Below are 16639 nucleotides of genomic sequence, written 5' to 3'. Positions count from 1 at the left end.
CATATCCTATCGTTTCGTTTCTGTTTAAGCGTTCAAAATTCTACTGCGCGCCACTGCGGTCAGGGAGTCCCAAAATGGGGACCAAGTCTGGCAAAAAAGATCACCACCAGGGGTGAATAAATCTCCTACACCCCGTCGCTCCAACGCACAAAATACAATCATGTGTGAGCGCCATTGCTGCAATGTTGGGCATTCTCTCGTTATCCAATATTGAAGAATGCACTTCTTACCAATTAACACTGCCTTTTTCAAAAAGGCCCTTAGTGCTCCGGATAAAAAGGGGAACACCCTAAAGACTTCAAACAATTGTAATGGCGATAGTCGCCAAGTGACCTCCCACATTTGAGAGACATGTTTATTCACCTGGCGCCAGAATCCCAAAACCCTCGGGCAACTCCAAAACATATGTCCCAAATTCGCCGAGGACTGGGCACACTTTAAGCACTCATCTTTGGCCCGAATAGTTGCCCGGTATGCTCGGTATGGAGAAATGTACATCCTCAATAAGAACTTGTAATGGATCTCCTGCAACGTCACATTCTCCGTCACCCGCCGCCTGCCCAGGAGATATGCCTTCACCTGATCCCTCTGCAGGTCTATTGCCAACTCCCCCTTCCAGCTGTCTAATTGTCAGGTTCTCAGGTTCAGAGCCCGCAGGGCCGGGCTCTGGAACAAACGTGAGCCCTTGGGCTGCTGCCGAGGAGCGACAGCAGCAGGCAAAACCCACCAACCAACGCTGGGCAAGCACACCGGCAGGGACTGCAGGCACTGCCCAGCGAACCGGAACACATGGACTGGAATCCCCCGGACTGGAGGACACAGGACTGGAACACACACCGGACCAGAACACACTGGACTGGAGCACACTGGACTGGTCCCCGGACTGGAGGACACAGGACTGGAACCCCGGACTCGAACACTGGACTGGGATTCCCCAGACTGGAAGACACAGGACTGGAACACTGGACTGATCCACACAGCTTCACCTTCACTTAGCTACTAAGCCCCCCAGGAGTTGAGCTCCTGGGTTCGAGTAGCCGACAGGACTTACTGGACGACACAGGGACCAGGACTAGAACAAGCTGTAACTGAAGTGCACCTAACTCCTAAAGTGACCAAAAGTGTTCCTAAGCCCAGCACCAACAGAAAAGCTCCTAAGCCCTCCACTAACAGCAGCGCTCCTAACAGAAACTAACAGGGGTGCCCCTACGCCCTACACTAACAGAAGTGCAGGGAAACCACAAGGGAAAAGGAAGGGAAGACAAATGCCAGACCTAACACTGGTACTTCCTAAGCACCAAGCTGCAGCAGCTAAACATGGGTTCTCACCCTGGTGCTTCCTAAGCACCCAGCTAAACACAGGTCACAAGGAAAGCGGGGGAAAGCACAAGGAAACAAGCAGGAAAGCCAAATACCCAAACAACAAAGGGTGCTTCCTAAACACTTACTAACAAGGGTGCTCCCAGCACCAAACTCCAGCACTGCACTAACAGCAGTGCTACCCACTGTAACAAAAGGGAAAAACAGGGAAGACAAACACACAAGTCTCAAGTGCACACTGCACTAAACTAACCTGGACCTAAAGCAAGTAGCCAGAAGCAAAAGTTGCGAAGGCCCTGAAGGAAAGAACCCACTTCCTTATCAAGGCCCTCCCTGATGATGTCACACTCCCTAGACCCAGGCAACAGCACACTAACCCAGAGAGCACACTGAAAACCATAGAGGCCCAACCCACACCAATGCAACACCGTGAAACACTTGAAGCCAGTACACCCAAAGAGAGTTAGAGCAACTCAGACTACCCACACAGGTGCAGTATAGTGAAACAATTAGAGCCCTGCTGCTGGAAGCTGCCAGCACCGAGAGACAGAGCCAGCTCAGAAAGGACAGAGAAAAGAAACAGAAGCCAGCTAAGAAGCTGACCCCCAGGAAAGAGGTAAGTTTGAGAGGGGTTCTGACCCCAATCATAACACTAATACTTTATCATAATCAATGTCCCCTAAGTGTTCCCGTAACGTATTATGATAGTATTTCAGGGGAATCACTAGTTGAGCATCTAAACCCAAAATAGTCAAGAGTATTTCCCATGTCTGTGGCGTCAGCGCTGCAGGTGGCAGAGATCTTAAATAATGACGCAATTGAAACATGGAAAACAAATTCACCTTTGAAATTCCATATTCCTCTTGTAAAAGTTCTGGGGTTTTAAGTGTTCCATCTTCCTGATATAGTTGATGCAAATACTGCAATCTCTTAGCTGCCCAGGTGGTCAAATCTACCGAGATAGATCCCGGTATAAAGTCTTTATTACCCTGAATCGGTAACAAGGGTGAAGCCTCCGCCTCTAGGCCATAAAAATGACATACCCAACGCCACGCCCTCCACACAGGGAGCAACAACGGTGCGAAAACCGGAGGGGTACACAACCTCCCCGGTCGCGCATGTAACCAAGCGCTAAAGTGAAGGGGGGCGAACAATCGCGTCTCCATTTCTGTACAAGAAAAATAAGAGGATCCTCGAAACCAATCGGTCAAATGGCGCATGTTACTAGCTATCGAGAAAAGCTTAACACTTAACAGACCCAAACCACCCTGGGTGCGGGGGAGAAAAAGCTGTGAAGCCCGTAACCTAGGACGTTTGCCCTGCCACAGAAAACGCGTCACTAGCTTTGTTACTAGTTTATCATCACTATCTTTAAGAAATAAGGGCAGCATCTGTAAAACATAAAGCCACTGAGGGATCAGATTCTGCCCATGAGAGACAAGTGAAGCGAAAACCACCCCTGTAGAGTCCGTTGAGTGCGCACTCGCAGAGGCTGGATATTAGCCTCGTACAGGCGTGTTAGGTCTGATGTAATCAATACTCTCAGGTACTTTAAAGGGCCAGTGGACCACGTGAGCGGAAATTCCCCCTCCCAAATCTCTCTAATCTCAGGTTGAACAGGGTAAGCAACAGACTTCCGCAGATTAAGTGTAAACCCAGAGTAATAACTAAACTCTGCTATAACATCCAAAAGACTATGTAATGACTTATTCGGATCAGTCAAAGTCAGCAGTATATCATCTGCAAAAGCCAATGTTTTAATCGCAAACGAAGGACCGTCGACCCCCGAAATCTCAGTGTATCTTTGTATTGTCCGCAACAGCGGTTCCAAATACAACAAAAACAACAACGGTGACAACGGGCATCCCTGCCGTGTACCGCGAGCTATGGGAAACGTGCGAGAGCGTAGGCCATTTACCATCAAGGAGGCTCGGGGACCACAATAAAGAGTTGCTATCGCCCGCCCATACCAACCAGTCAGGCCTACATAATCCAAAACCCCAAATAAATAGTCCCAGCACACTTTGTCAAACGCCTTTTCGGCGTCTAAACTCACCAATAACAGCGGTTTCTCCTGAGCTTGACTGTGTGCGATTGCGAGACATACTTTACGTACATTAATAGACGAGTGCCTGCCTCGCACAAAACCCACCTGTCCCTCGCCCACCAAGTTGGGCATGTGAGGTGCCAAGCGGTCTGCCAACACCCTAGCCAGGATCTTTAAATCTACATTGATGAGTGATATGGGCCTATACGACTCCGGGCTGTCAGATGGCCTTCCCGGCTTCGGAATAAGCGTAATCAGTGCCTCGTTGGCGTGGCAGGGGAGCTCACCCCCAATTATAGATGTTTCAAAAAAGGAAGTCAAGGCACCAACAATCTGGGGTAGCATACATTGATAATATTCTGATGTATACCCATCAGGGCCAGGCGCCGTGCCTCTCTTCAGAGACTTGATCACCGACTGGATCTCCTGCGCTCTCAAGGGGGCATTTAACTGACCTATCACTGCCTCTGATAATCGTGGTATACCCGAATCTTACAGGTAATTTACTAGCGAAGGACCACTCTGGGCGTCTGGTGCTGCATATAAGGAGGCGTAAAAGTCATGGAAAAGCTGCAATATCCCCGTTTGACTATTCTCCCGAGTCCCGTCTGGCTTTTTCAAAGAAGGGATAAACCTATTACCGCTCCAGTTCTTTACCACTCTAGCCAATAGTCTACCTGTCTTGTTGCCATACCGATGGAAAGCAAATGAAAGGTGAAATAATTGTTTCTTGGTACTTTCATGAATAAGGGAGTTTAGTGCTGCGAGTGTAGAAACCATCTCTTCTCGAAGCAGTTTAGAAGGGGCCGCAAGATATCTGCGTTTAACTATCTGATACTTATGTTCCAGCTGGATTACCCCCTGGGCCATACGCTTCGCCCTTGCGGACATATAGGAAATTATTTCCCCCCGCATTACAGCTTTCGACATTTCCCAGTATAACTGCGCCGTAGGCTCATGCGCCACATGGATGTCTGCAAACAGCGCCCATTTTTGTCTAAGGTAGTCTTGGAAGTGGGGGTCCCCTGTCAAATAGGTCGGGAAACGCTACTTCCATGGGGCCGATCTCAACCCGTGAAACTTGTGAAAAAAGACTGGCATCTAACAAGATGTAATCTATCCTTGACCATGTGCCGTGAGCACGAGAAAGATGAGTATAGTCACGGACATTAGGGTTCATCAGGCGCCAGGGGTCTAATACATTTAACGTTTTGCACAGATATGGTAACCCCTTGCCCCTGCCTAGTGCCACTCCCGCTCCCGGGGTTGATCTGTCCCGCTGCCCATCCATTACTTGATTAAAATCTCCCATGAGAATCCACGGTGCAGCTGAATATTGCAACCCTAGTCGTGTGATGTGCTGGAAAAGGGAGTGGTCATACACGTTCAGTCCATACATATTGAGTAAGAAAATCTCTTGGCCCATTACATTTAAATGCAATAGGAGATATCGTCCCTGAGTGTCACTAACCACCACCCATGCTGTACATTGCAAGTTCTTACGGATGAGTATTGCCACTCCTCCCCTCTTCCCCTGCGCTGAAGAATAGAAGCAATCTCCTACCCATCTCTGTCACAGTTTCAGATGTTCTGCATCTGACAGCTTAGTCTCCTGTAAACAGGCAACAGACACTTTGTGACGCTGCAGGGCCGTTAAAATTTTTGAGTGTTTTACCGGAGAGGTAATACTGGACACATTCCAAAAAATTAGTCTCGGTTCCTGAAAATTTACCTTAATCTCCCGTCATCCTCCAGTGGTACCTTCGAGGCAGCAAAACAAATAACACCCCCGGGTGCCCAGCCCTCACCCAGGGATCTTGACTATCCTCCCTCCCGCAGTAGCGCGCTATCACACATTTATACTTAATAATGTTATCCCATGGTATTTCCTTCACCCAAATCACACACAACTTCCCATTGCCACCTGTTCCCCCTCCCCCTCTCTTGCCCGCCTTCCCACCCTTCCCCCTTACATGCATCTCCATCTCCTCCCAACCCCCAACCCCTCTTCGCTTACCCACTTTAACCTTACTGTCCCCAACTATGTAGAAGTCACAAAAATGCGAGGACCCCCAACCCATCCCGCACCCCAGTTTGCTTCATAACTGTCTACTACAAACAGTCAAAGTTCTGGGAGGGCACCCACAAAGTGGGCCTCCTGGATGTTCCGTCACTTGTAACTGGCCAGTAGTGCCTTCATTCTCCATCAAAGTTAGAAGAACAAAATCAAGCTGGATCCCTGGCTTCCTCCAGATTTTTATTCACAAACTGCAGGGCCAAATGGTCTGAAGTGAAGGTAACCCATTTCCCTGCATGATGGATTTTCAAAGTAGCAGGGTACAACAGCAGGAAATGGATTTTCTTGGTCACCAGGGTCGTACAAATTGGATAAAATTTCCGTCTTCTCTCTTGGACACTAGCAGAGTAATCCTGAAATATGTGAATGCGGGATCCTGCATAAACCAGGGAATCGCGTTTCAATCGATATCCCTGCAGGATCTCATCTTTGTGAATGTAATTATAAACTTTAATGATGACCACCCTGGCTCGCTGTGCATTCTGTTGTTGTCTCCCAATCCTATGAGCTCTCTCAATACAAAATGGGCCCCTGCTATCTGATAATGCAAATTCTTTCCGGAGCCACGCTTCTAATACTGAGCCCAGGAATGTTCTCAGGCAAGTCCACCAACCTGAGGTTGTTGCGCCGGGCTCTGTTCTCCATATCATCTATTTTCTCGTGTCAGCCGATCTCGTAAGCTTCTAATGTCGTGCTCCCTGCGCTGCCAGTTGTCTTCCAAATCAGACACCCGTTTTTCTACTTCTGCACCAGTCCCGTCAGGTCCGCCAGGATTCCATCAATTTTTCCGAACTGCCCCTCCAGCGACGCAAACCGATGTTCCAGCGCTGCCCCTACTGCAGCAACCAGCTGGGACAATTGGCGCGGCGAGAATTCAGCCTCACTTTTCGGCGAACCCGGCGCCATCTTGGATTCGCCACTCGAAGCCGCCGGCTTTTCTTTCTCACTTTTCGCTGTCTTCTTTAGGGCTCCGGACAGCATGGAGACAAGAAATTGTTCCATGCAAGTTCACAAAGCTGTGGGGACTCGCGCTTCCGACGTTGGACTGTTTGTTGCGGTAATCCGCGGGTGCAGAGCGAGCGGGGGTTCCGGAGCAGTGCAAAAACGTGGCTACTGCTCGCGACGCATCACGTGACCTCCTCTCTTGTGATCTATAATGATATGTACGAGGATCAGAACATAATCTCCGTAGCCTTAAAAACTGGCTATATGGTAGATTTTTCTTCAGGGATGAGCTGTGACAACTGTTGTATTTTAGAAATTTGTTGACATCTGTAGGTTTGCGGTACATGTCTGTTATGAATTTGTTACCTTTGACGCAGATCTTAATATCCAAAAAAAGAATACTTTTATCATTATAATTCATTTGAAATTTCAAATTTGAGTCCAAGGAATTTAACCAAATATAAAAATCTTGCAAATCGCTGGTTGTCCCATTCCAAATCAAGAAAACATCGTCTATGTAACGCTTCCATAAAAAAATATTTGTTATAAACCTATTTTCAGTCAAGAACTTTTCTTCAAAATTTCCAACATATAAATTTGCAATAGATGGAGCGAATGTCGCACCCATTGCAGTGCCCTTGATTTGCTGATAAAATTTACCATTAAAAGCAAAGTAATTTCTAGTCAATGCAATTACTGCTAGTTCAACAATAAAATCAGTAGGTACACGATGGTAAAAATCTCTCTTGGAAATGATATTCCTAATAATCTCAATAGACTCTGATTGGGGTATGTTGGTGTAAAGACTCTCTATGTCTAGTGTGACCAAAATCATATCTTTATTCGGTGTTATATTACTCAATATGTTAATCATGTCCGCTGAATCGCATACATATGATGGTATCCGGCTGACAAAGGGTCGTAAGAACTTATCTACAAATACAGATAATGGTTCTAAAACTGAACCACATGCAGAGACAATAGGTCTGCCAGGAGGAGAGGTAAGACATTTGTGTATTTTTGGGAGGATGTATAGTGTGGGAATAACTGGTTCTTCTGCAACTAAAAAATCTGCTTCTTTGGATGTGATATATTGCGCTTCCTTACCTAGTTCAACTAATGAGTTAATATCTTTCTGAATACTACGTGTAGGATCATTCTTAAGCTCCTTGTAAAAAGTATGGTCATCTAACTGTCTGTTGATCTCTTTGATATAATCCTCTCTATTCATCACAACAACTGCTCCCCCTTTATCCGCGGGCTTAATGACAATACTATGATCATTCCGTAGAGACTTAATAGCACGTTTTTCATCTTTAGTCATATTGTAATAAATTCTTCTGTTGTCCTGTTTTTCTAATAAAGTAATATCATTGAGGACAACACTCTCAAATGCTTTAATTAAAAAGTGTGGATTACCTGGTGGGTGCCATTTACTATCCTTCCATACTACTGATATATCCGTTGTATTGTCATTTTTGCCTTAAAAAAAATCTATTATTTTTAATTTTCTAATAAACTTATAGAATTCTATTCTGGTTCTAAATGAATCATACCGGGGGGTAGGTATAAAAGAGAGACCTTTACTTAGAACTTGGCTTTCTACATCAGTTAAAGGTCTATTGGAAATGTTAAAGACTGTACTTAATACCTGTTTCTGTTTTCCTGGCCTTGTCTATAAAGGTTAGAACTCCCTCTATAAGGGTTGGAACTCCCTCTAACTCTACCCCTGTAGGGTACATAATTCCTCTGATATTCCGATATAGAGTTATCTGTTACTGATCTCTTTTTCCACAGTTGGCCAATTTGTATGGCCTGTTTGTTAACATTAATACGTGGAGGGGTCGTATAGAGTGATGCTGATGGGTCGAAGACCTCATCAGGATCACTCCTCGGTCTTTTACTGCCTCTGAATGTATACGGGCTATATTTTGCTCTATTGTTAATAGATTGTTCCATTTCTTTGTTTTGAACATCATTGTTTCTAGTATTACGTGTGACAATGGGATGAGGTACCCTAGTTGTCTTATTAGTGTCTCTATGATAACTTTTCTTCCTTTGATTCCTATTTCTGTGCCATGGATATACATTCCTATTCTTATAATCCTCGTCATCTCTCCTAAATTTTTCGAATTTCAATAATCGCAAATCTCATTTAAATTGTTCACTGCTTTTTTAAAAATCTTCATATAGAATATCAAAGCATGCATCATTATCTTTCAAAAACATTAACTCCTTATCTAATTCCTCCTTTGTTTTCTGTTCCTTTTCTTTGCATGTTTTAATAATCAAAATCATTAGATCTAAGGAGCATTTATTGAGTATCGCTTCCCACCGTAACATGAATGCCTGATCATCAGTGAACATAGTGGATGACTTATTCATCCGTAGACCCCTCGGTATCCTCTTATATCTACAGTACTCAAGGATGATCCATGTAATTCGACCCTTTTGTAACGCTTACTCAGTTTTACAGCTTCTTCCCAGTGTTTGAGATAATCTTCCAACACCTCTGGCTCTTTGAAGAAGGGGTCAGCCGGTAACATACTTTGCAAACATTCTTCATTAAAACTTAGAACATCTTTCCATGGTGAGAAAGACATGATGCCTGCTAGAGCAGGTTCAAGAATGCCCAACAATGAGGGTCCCAAAAAACAACAAGGCAAGCGATCTGCAAAATCCAATATGGAAAAAGAAGCCAGCAGATCAATATAACATCAGAAAGATTTTATTGAAGATACCGCATGTAAACAAATTGCCCGACACAGGCCGTGTTTCGCCCACCAAGGGCTGCATCAGGGGCTACAATAAACAAACAGATTGAATTATAATAAATAAAACATCAAATTTAAAATATAAAAACAACATACTTAACATATAAAAACAACATACCACCATAGTTTCTCATATATTCATGAGCAAATAGATAATGTATAAGCTATAAAATGATAATAAAATGTTATACATACATGTATATAAAATCTAAACATGAATAAATAAGTATGTGGTATACATAGAAAGGACCACTTAATACAAATAAATAAATAAATCATCCCATCACAAAAAACGCATTATATGTATTTAAAAATTGTATATATATACGAGTATGTATACGATTCCCAACATATATATAATAAATATCTATATAAGAACATATACATAAAAACAGCAAAGCAAGGGCACTGATATACAGCATTAGACCTTGAACATATATAAATATGTGAAAATATTGTGTAACATATTAAATAATAAAAATGGAGTGGTGGACACATACCTAATTTGAAACCTTCTGAAAGGAGCAACTCTAAAAACGGAAAACCTAAAAATATGAATGTAATCAAACACTAAATATAAATATATCAAACCAGCAATGATAAAAGATCATAATAATGGAACATTAAAAAATAAGAGATAAAAACAAAAATGACAATATGAATAAGATTATGCAATAAAAGGTTACTCACTTGTGGTGTATAATAGATTGGAAAAAAACCAGCACATACAGCAGACGGCTAAAATGACTGTCCAAAAAATAAGGAATGAAAATTAAAAATGAAAATGAATAATGTATGTAAAATCACTACTGTCCAGACTAACAGGATGTGGAAATGCACAATATACTGAATGTATGTGAGAAACATCTAATGGAATGATGTCATGGTTATACAATCCTGCTTATAATCGAACGAGAAAAACGCCCAAGTTCCGACCTAAATCGGGAGATGGACGTTTATCTCACAAAAACGAATAAAGCGGTATAATCGAAAGCCGATTTTTGGACGTTTTCAACTGCACTCCGGCGCGGATGCGGACAAAGTTTATGGGGGCGTGTCAGAGGTGTGGCGAAGGCGGAACTGGGGCGTGGTTATCTGCCGAACAAAGATGGGCGCATTTCACTGATAATGGGAAGAAAGTATGCGTTTTTAGCTAGAATTTAGGACACTTTTCCTGGACCCTGTTTTTTCACGAATAAGGCCCCAAAAAGTGCCCTAAATGACCAGATGACCACTGGAGGGAATCGGGGATGACCTCCCCTGACTCCCCCAGTGGTCACTAACCCCCTCCCACCACAAAAAAATGATGTTTCACACATTTTTATTTTCACCCTCAAATGTCATACCCAGCTCCCTGGCAGCAGTATGCAGGTCACTGGAGGAGTTGTTAGGGGGTGCAGTGGACTTCAGGCAGGTGGACCCAGGCCCATCCCCCCTACCTGTTACAATTGTGCTGCTTAATGCTTATTAGTCGTCCAACCCCCCCAAACCCACTGTACCCACATGTAGGTGCCCCCCTTCACCCCTTAGGGCTATAGTAATGGTGTAGACTTGTGGGCAGTGGGTTTTGAGGGGGATTTGGGGGGCTCAACACACAAGGGAAGGGTGCTATGCACCTGGGAGCTCTTTTACCTGTTTTTTTGGTTTTGTAAAAGTGCCCCCTAGGGTGCCCGGTTGATGTCCTGGCATGTGAGGGGGACCAGTGCACTACGAATCCTGGCCCCTCCCACGAATAAATGTCTTGGATTTATTCGTTTTTGAGCTGGGCGCTTTCATTTTCTATTATCGCTGAAAAACAAAAACGCCCAGCTCACACATTGTTGAATAAAACATGGGCGTCTATTTTGTCCCAAAATACGGTTCGGTCCGCCCCTTCACGGACCCGTTCTCGGAGATAAACGCCCATGGAGATAGGCGTTTTCGTTCAATTATGCCCCTCTATATATTGCTGTGTTTTGAAGATTTACAGTTTTGCGTTGCATTTGTTTACAAGAAGAATTGGAGAGGTGGACCAGTTGACACTTTCCTCCTAAGAAAGGAGCAACAATTTATTTTTGAGTTACAAACACTACATCCTAAAGGTCTGAACATGGAGACAGATCTATCAGTCTTTCTTTGAATACATTATTCTTTTTATTTATATTCATTTTGTCATCCCATTATTTTCAATTTTTATCAATCATGGGTACATATATATATATGTTTTTTATATTTTTAACTTTGTTCATGCATTCTATATATTGCCCTAACTATGAGCACTTTTTCACTTAGGGTGACCATTATTGCATTTTATTTCTTTGTTTTTGGTCGTTTGCATTTCATTAACAATCATTACGTATTTTTTTTGCAAGTCTAGTGCTTTTTAATTATCCTAATACATATATATAAACTTCCAAAGTCAATACTACATAGTATCATTCAATATCCTCATTTACATTTTTTTCTAATTCAGCATTGGTGTTTTTAAGATTTGTTTTTTGTCACATATGAATATTTTTTAATTTTCATTCCTTATTTTTTGGACAGTCATTTTAGGCATCTGCTGTATGCGCTGGCTTTTTCCAATCTATTATACACCACAAGTGAGTAACCTTTTATTGCATACTCTTATTCATATTGCTATTTATTTTTGTTTTTATTTCTTATTTTTTAATGTTTCATTATTATGATCTTTTATCATTGCTGGTTTGATATATTTATATTTAGTGTTTGATTACATTCATATTTTTAGGTTTTCCGTTTTTAGAGTTGCTCCTTTCAGAAGGTTTCAAATTAGGTATGTGCCCACCACTCCATTTTTATTATTTAATATGTTACACAATATTTTCACATATTTATATAGTATATGTTCAAGGTCTAATGCTGTATATCAGTGCCCTTGCTTTGCTGTTTTTATGTATATGTTCTTATATAGATATTTATTATTTAGTATATATATGTTGGGAATTGTATATGCTTGTATATATACAATTTTTAAATACATATAATGTGTTTTTTGTGATGGGATGATTGATTTATTTATTTGTATTAAGTGGTTCTTTCTATGTACACCACATACTTATTTATTCATGTTTAGATTTTACATACATGTATGTATAACATTTTATTATAATTTTATAGCTTATACATTATCTATTTGTTCATGAATATATGAGAAACTATGGTGGTATGTTGTTTTTATATTTTAAATTTGATATTTTATTTATTATAATTCAATCTGTTTGTTTATTGTAGCCCCTGACGCAGCCCTTGGTGGGCGAAACACGGCTTGTGTCGGGCAATTTGTTTACATGCGGTATCTTCAATAAAATCTTTCTGATGCTATATTGATCTGCTGGTTTCTTATTTTCCAAAATCAGTCATCCATCGAAGAAAAAAACCGGATTAAACACTGCTCGTTCTTTCTTTTATGACCAAGGGGATGAAGCTCCCATACCAAGTTCCCAAATATAGTAGTATCTCATTGTTAAATCAATGCCGTTCTTATAAACACAAGAGCAATGGCAACATGCTGATAACTCCACCAACGCACAAGATTGCAAGGACTTCCTTCATCTATATGACCTCACATGGCCACACATGCAAACAACCCATAAGAAAGGGTCACACACTCGACCTCATCTCATACAAACTGACGACTATCAGAACCTAACCATAACACAGACTAGATGGACAGAAACACAATGGACTGACCATTATAAACTAAACCTATCCCTAAAATGGCGAAAAAGAGGTTCTTACCACAAATGAGAACACACAACCTATACTTTCTGGCAACAGATATACAACAACGATTGGACAGCACAAACAGAATCCATATATTACCTCTCAGAATGGGACAATAGGGGGGGTCACGTGATGGTAGGATCCTAGACAGACGTCCCGCGGCTGCTCCCCTCTCTACAGCTAATAAAACAGCCTTTTTTTCCTATTGTATCCCCCGAAGTGACCTCCAAAATATAGCAATTTGTGTGGGGAAGCATTGGCAGCGCTGGTCGAGTGCTCCAATCAGTTTGGGAGAGGCTTCCAGGGTATGCCAGCAAAGACTCCGCGATCTCAGAAAGGGCGCGGAGCACAACACGCGGCTAAAATGGCATCCGGAAAGGAGAGAGAGGAGTCTAAGAGTCAGGACCTGCCAGTAGTTGCCATACAAGAAGCAGTGATACAAGAAATTATGAAACATATGGCAGCAGTTTTGGACGATAAATTGTTGGCCCTGCATGTCTTCATAGATGAGATGAAAGAGAGTATGGCGGTGCAGAGTACTCGTATACAAAATGCCGAGGAGAGAATTTCTCAGCAGGAAGATCTGGTAAATATGAACTCTCAAATGGTTGCTCTGGAAAAGAGGTGCAAGGTCTTGGAAGAGAAAGTAGAAGACCATGAGAATAGGAGCAGACAAAATAATATCTGGCTGGTGGGGGTGCTGGAGTCTGATAAAGAAAAGGAGCTGTGGGACCTGGTGGAATCCTGGCTACCAAAAGAGCTGGGCTTGGTGCTGGAGGGGCAGCGACTTAGGGCAGAACGTGTGCACCGTGTAGGAGCACTTAAAGAACAAAATAGCAGGCTGCGCCCGGTAATCGCCCACATCTTTAACTATGCGGAGAAGTCCCATCTGATGGAAAGATATCGCCAGAGGAGAAATTTCTTTTTTTTTTTTTTTTTTTTTTTTTAATTTTATTTTATTGAATTTTATAATACATTTAGTCATATAACTTAAATGTCGGAAAAAAAGGAAATAAAAAATAACATAATATTGCAAATCATGAAATAATCCAAGATACATTTAGACCACAATATACCAGGCAAGAAACAAGGAAAAAGAAAAAAGAAAATACAACAATAGTCTAAAGAGCGGTATCATGCAAATACCCGCAGCCGAATATCAGCGTGTCAAACCTATTGAACATTCAAGGTTGAATTTCTCTACTTTCTCTAGAATCAATAAAGACCTTCATTTTATGGGGATCAAGAAACATATATATTACAGAGTCAATAGATATAATGCAACGACATGGAAATTTTAAAACAAATAGAGCACCTAAAGCGGTAACTCTAGGTCTCAATCTCATAAATTCTCGTCTCCGCAATTGAGTTTCTTTATTTAAATCTGGATATATACGAACTTGTTCTCCAAGAAATTTCTCATTTAAATGTTTGAAATATAGTTTGAAAATATTGTTTCTATCAAGTTCTATCGCAAATGATATCAAAAGGGTTGTCCTCTCCGTCACAGTGTCCAGTGAATTCTCCAAAAGAGCTGTTAAATTTTCAAGGTGATTTTGGGCAGCCAGGGGGTCCGGTTTCTTAATCCCAGTTAAGTAATAGGCCTTATTGATAGGTGGAAAAGCCTCTGCTGGAATTTTAAGTATTTCCTGAAAATATCTACGCAGCATATCTATAGGTGAAGTCAAAGGGGCTTTAGGAAAATTTATAAGCCGTAAGTTATTTTTTCTCCCCTGGTTATCCAAGTATTCTATTTTTCTCTTCAATATGTCTCTATCTTTAGAAACCTCTCCTGAGAACGACTGCAGAACAGAGATTTCAGCCTTTAAATTGTTAACTTGATTATCTTGAACTTGAATTTTCTCCAATAAGTTCTGCTGAGATTGTTTTAAATCGGAAATTTCTTTAGTAAAGGAATTAGTTACCTTCATTAGTAGAGAATTCATTCCCTGAAGCACGTCCCATAGGGAGTCCAAAGTGACAACAGCCGGTTTTCTCAACTCCGAACCTTGAATAGTAGCTGTTCCCGCAAGCGTGGGGGTCGAGGTGGTATAATCCCTCCAACTTTCCGTTGTTCCTTCTGCCGGGACAAATATCGCCGAGGTACCTCCTGGGGACGCTTGGTTATTCTCCTCTCCGGGAGTCGAACGAGGCGTTCCTGCCTCGGAGAAAAAACTACTTCCGGGTCGCGGAGGTGCTGTGTTTTCGAGCGGGCTCAACGAGACCGCTCCTTCGCTGTGACCCAGAGAAACATCCGCGGGTCGATCCGAGGTGGGTAGTTGCATGGTTTGTGGGAGAATACCGACTTGCTCCAGGGTTAGCTGCCGGGGAGCGGGAGTAGTTCCAGGTACCGAGGAGGACGTTCCCCTGGGCTTCCCCTTCCTCTTTCCCATAGCCTGGGATAGGAATAACTCGCCAGAGAGTTTCCCTGTGAAGTCGGAGCTCTCTCTCACGCTTCCGCTCTAATCCGCCATCTTGCCTAGCAATGACCTTTCTAAATCAGCTTTAAAAAGCCACCAGAGGAGAAATTTGACCTATCAGGGGACTACCGTGCTAATGTTTCAGGATTTTTCACTGAAAGTGTCAGAGCTCAGAAAACGGCTCTCCCCATATTGCTCTCAGCTTTTCAATAAAGGGATCCGTTTTTTGCTGCAGTACCCAGCAAAGGTGAGACTGATGCATGAAGGCCGTGTGCTATTTATGGAGAAACCGGAGGAACTACAATCGTTTGTGGAGCGTTTAAAGTGAGAAAGAGATGGGATAAGTACATAAGTAATGCCATACTGGGAAAAGACAAAGGGTCCATCGAGCCCAGCATCTTCTCCACGACAGCGGCCAATCCAGGCCAAGGGCACCTGGCAAGCTTCCCAAACGTACAAACATTCTATACATGTTATTCCTGGGATTTTGGATTTTTCCAAGTCCGTTTAGTAGCGGTTTATGAACTTGTCCTTTAGGAAACCATCCAACCCCTTTTTAAACTCTGCTAAGCTAACCACCTTCACCACATTTTCCGGCAATGAATTCCAGAGTTTAATTACACGTTGGGTGAAGAAAAGTTTTCTCCGATTTGTTTTAAATTTACTACACTGTAGTTTAATCGCATGCCCCCTAGTCCTAGTATTTTTGGAAAGTGTGAACAGATGCTTCACATCCACCTGTTCCACTCCACTCATTATTTTATATACCTCTATCATGTCTCCCCTCAGCCATCTCTTCTCCAAGCTGAATAGCCCTAGCCTCCTTAGTCTTTCTTCATAGGGAAGTCGTCCCATCCCCGCTATCATTTTAGTCGCTCTTCGCTGCACCTTTTCCAATTCCACTATATCTTTCTTGAGATGCGGTGACCAGAATTGAACACAATACTCAAGGTGCGGTCGCAACATGGAGCGATATAACGGCATTATAACATCCTCACACCTGTTTTCCATACCTTTCCTAATAATACCCAATATTCTATTCGCTTTCCGAGCCACAGCAGCACACTGAGCAGAAGGTTTCAGTGTATTATCGATGACGACGACACCCAGATCCCGTTCTTGGTCCGTAACTCCAAACTGGAGTGCCCAGGTGCTGTCAAATAGATGGTCCTGGGGTGAAGATTAAAATGATTTATTGGAGGAACCCACAGCAGCCTCCAAATACACACCCGGAACTGCTCACAGCTTCACGTGACCTCCTCATGGATAGGATGTATAAAAGATTTATTGATTGTAGAGGAAAGAAAAGCAGAAATTAGGCATAGGAGTT

This window comes from Microcaecilia unicolor, chromosome 9 (assembly GCF_901765095.1).
Source record: "Microcaecilia unicolor chromosome 9, aMicUni1.1, whole genome shotgun sequence".
Taxonomy (NCBI): domain Eukaryota; kingdom Metazoa; phylum Chordata; class Amphibia; order Gymnophiona; family Siphonopidae; genus Microcaecilia; species Microcaecilia unicolor.
This window is presented reverse-complemented; position numbering follows the sequence as displayed.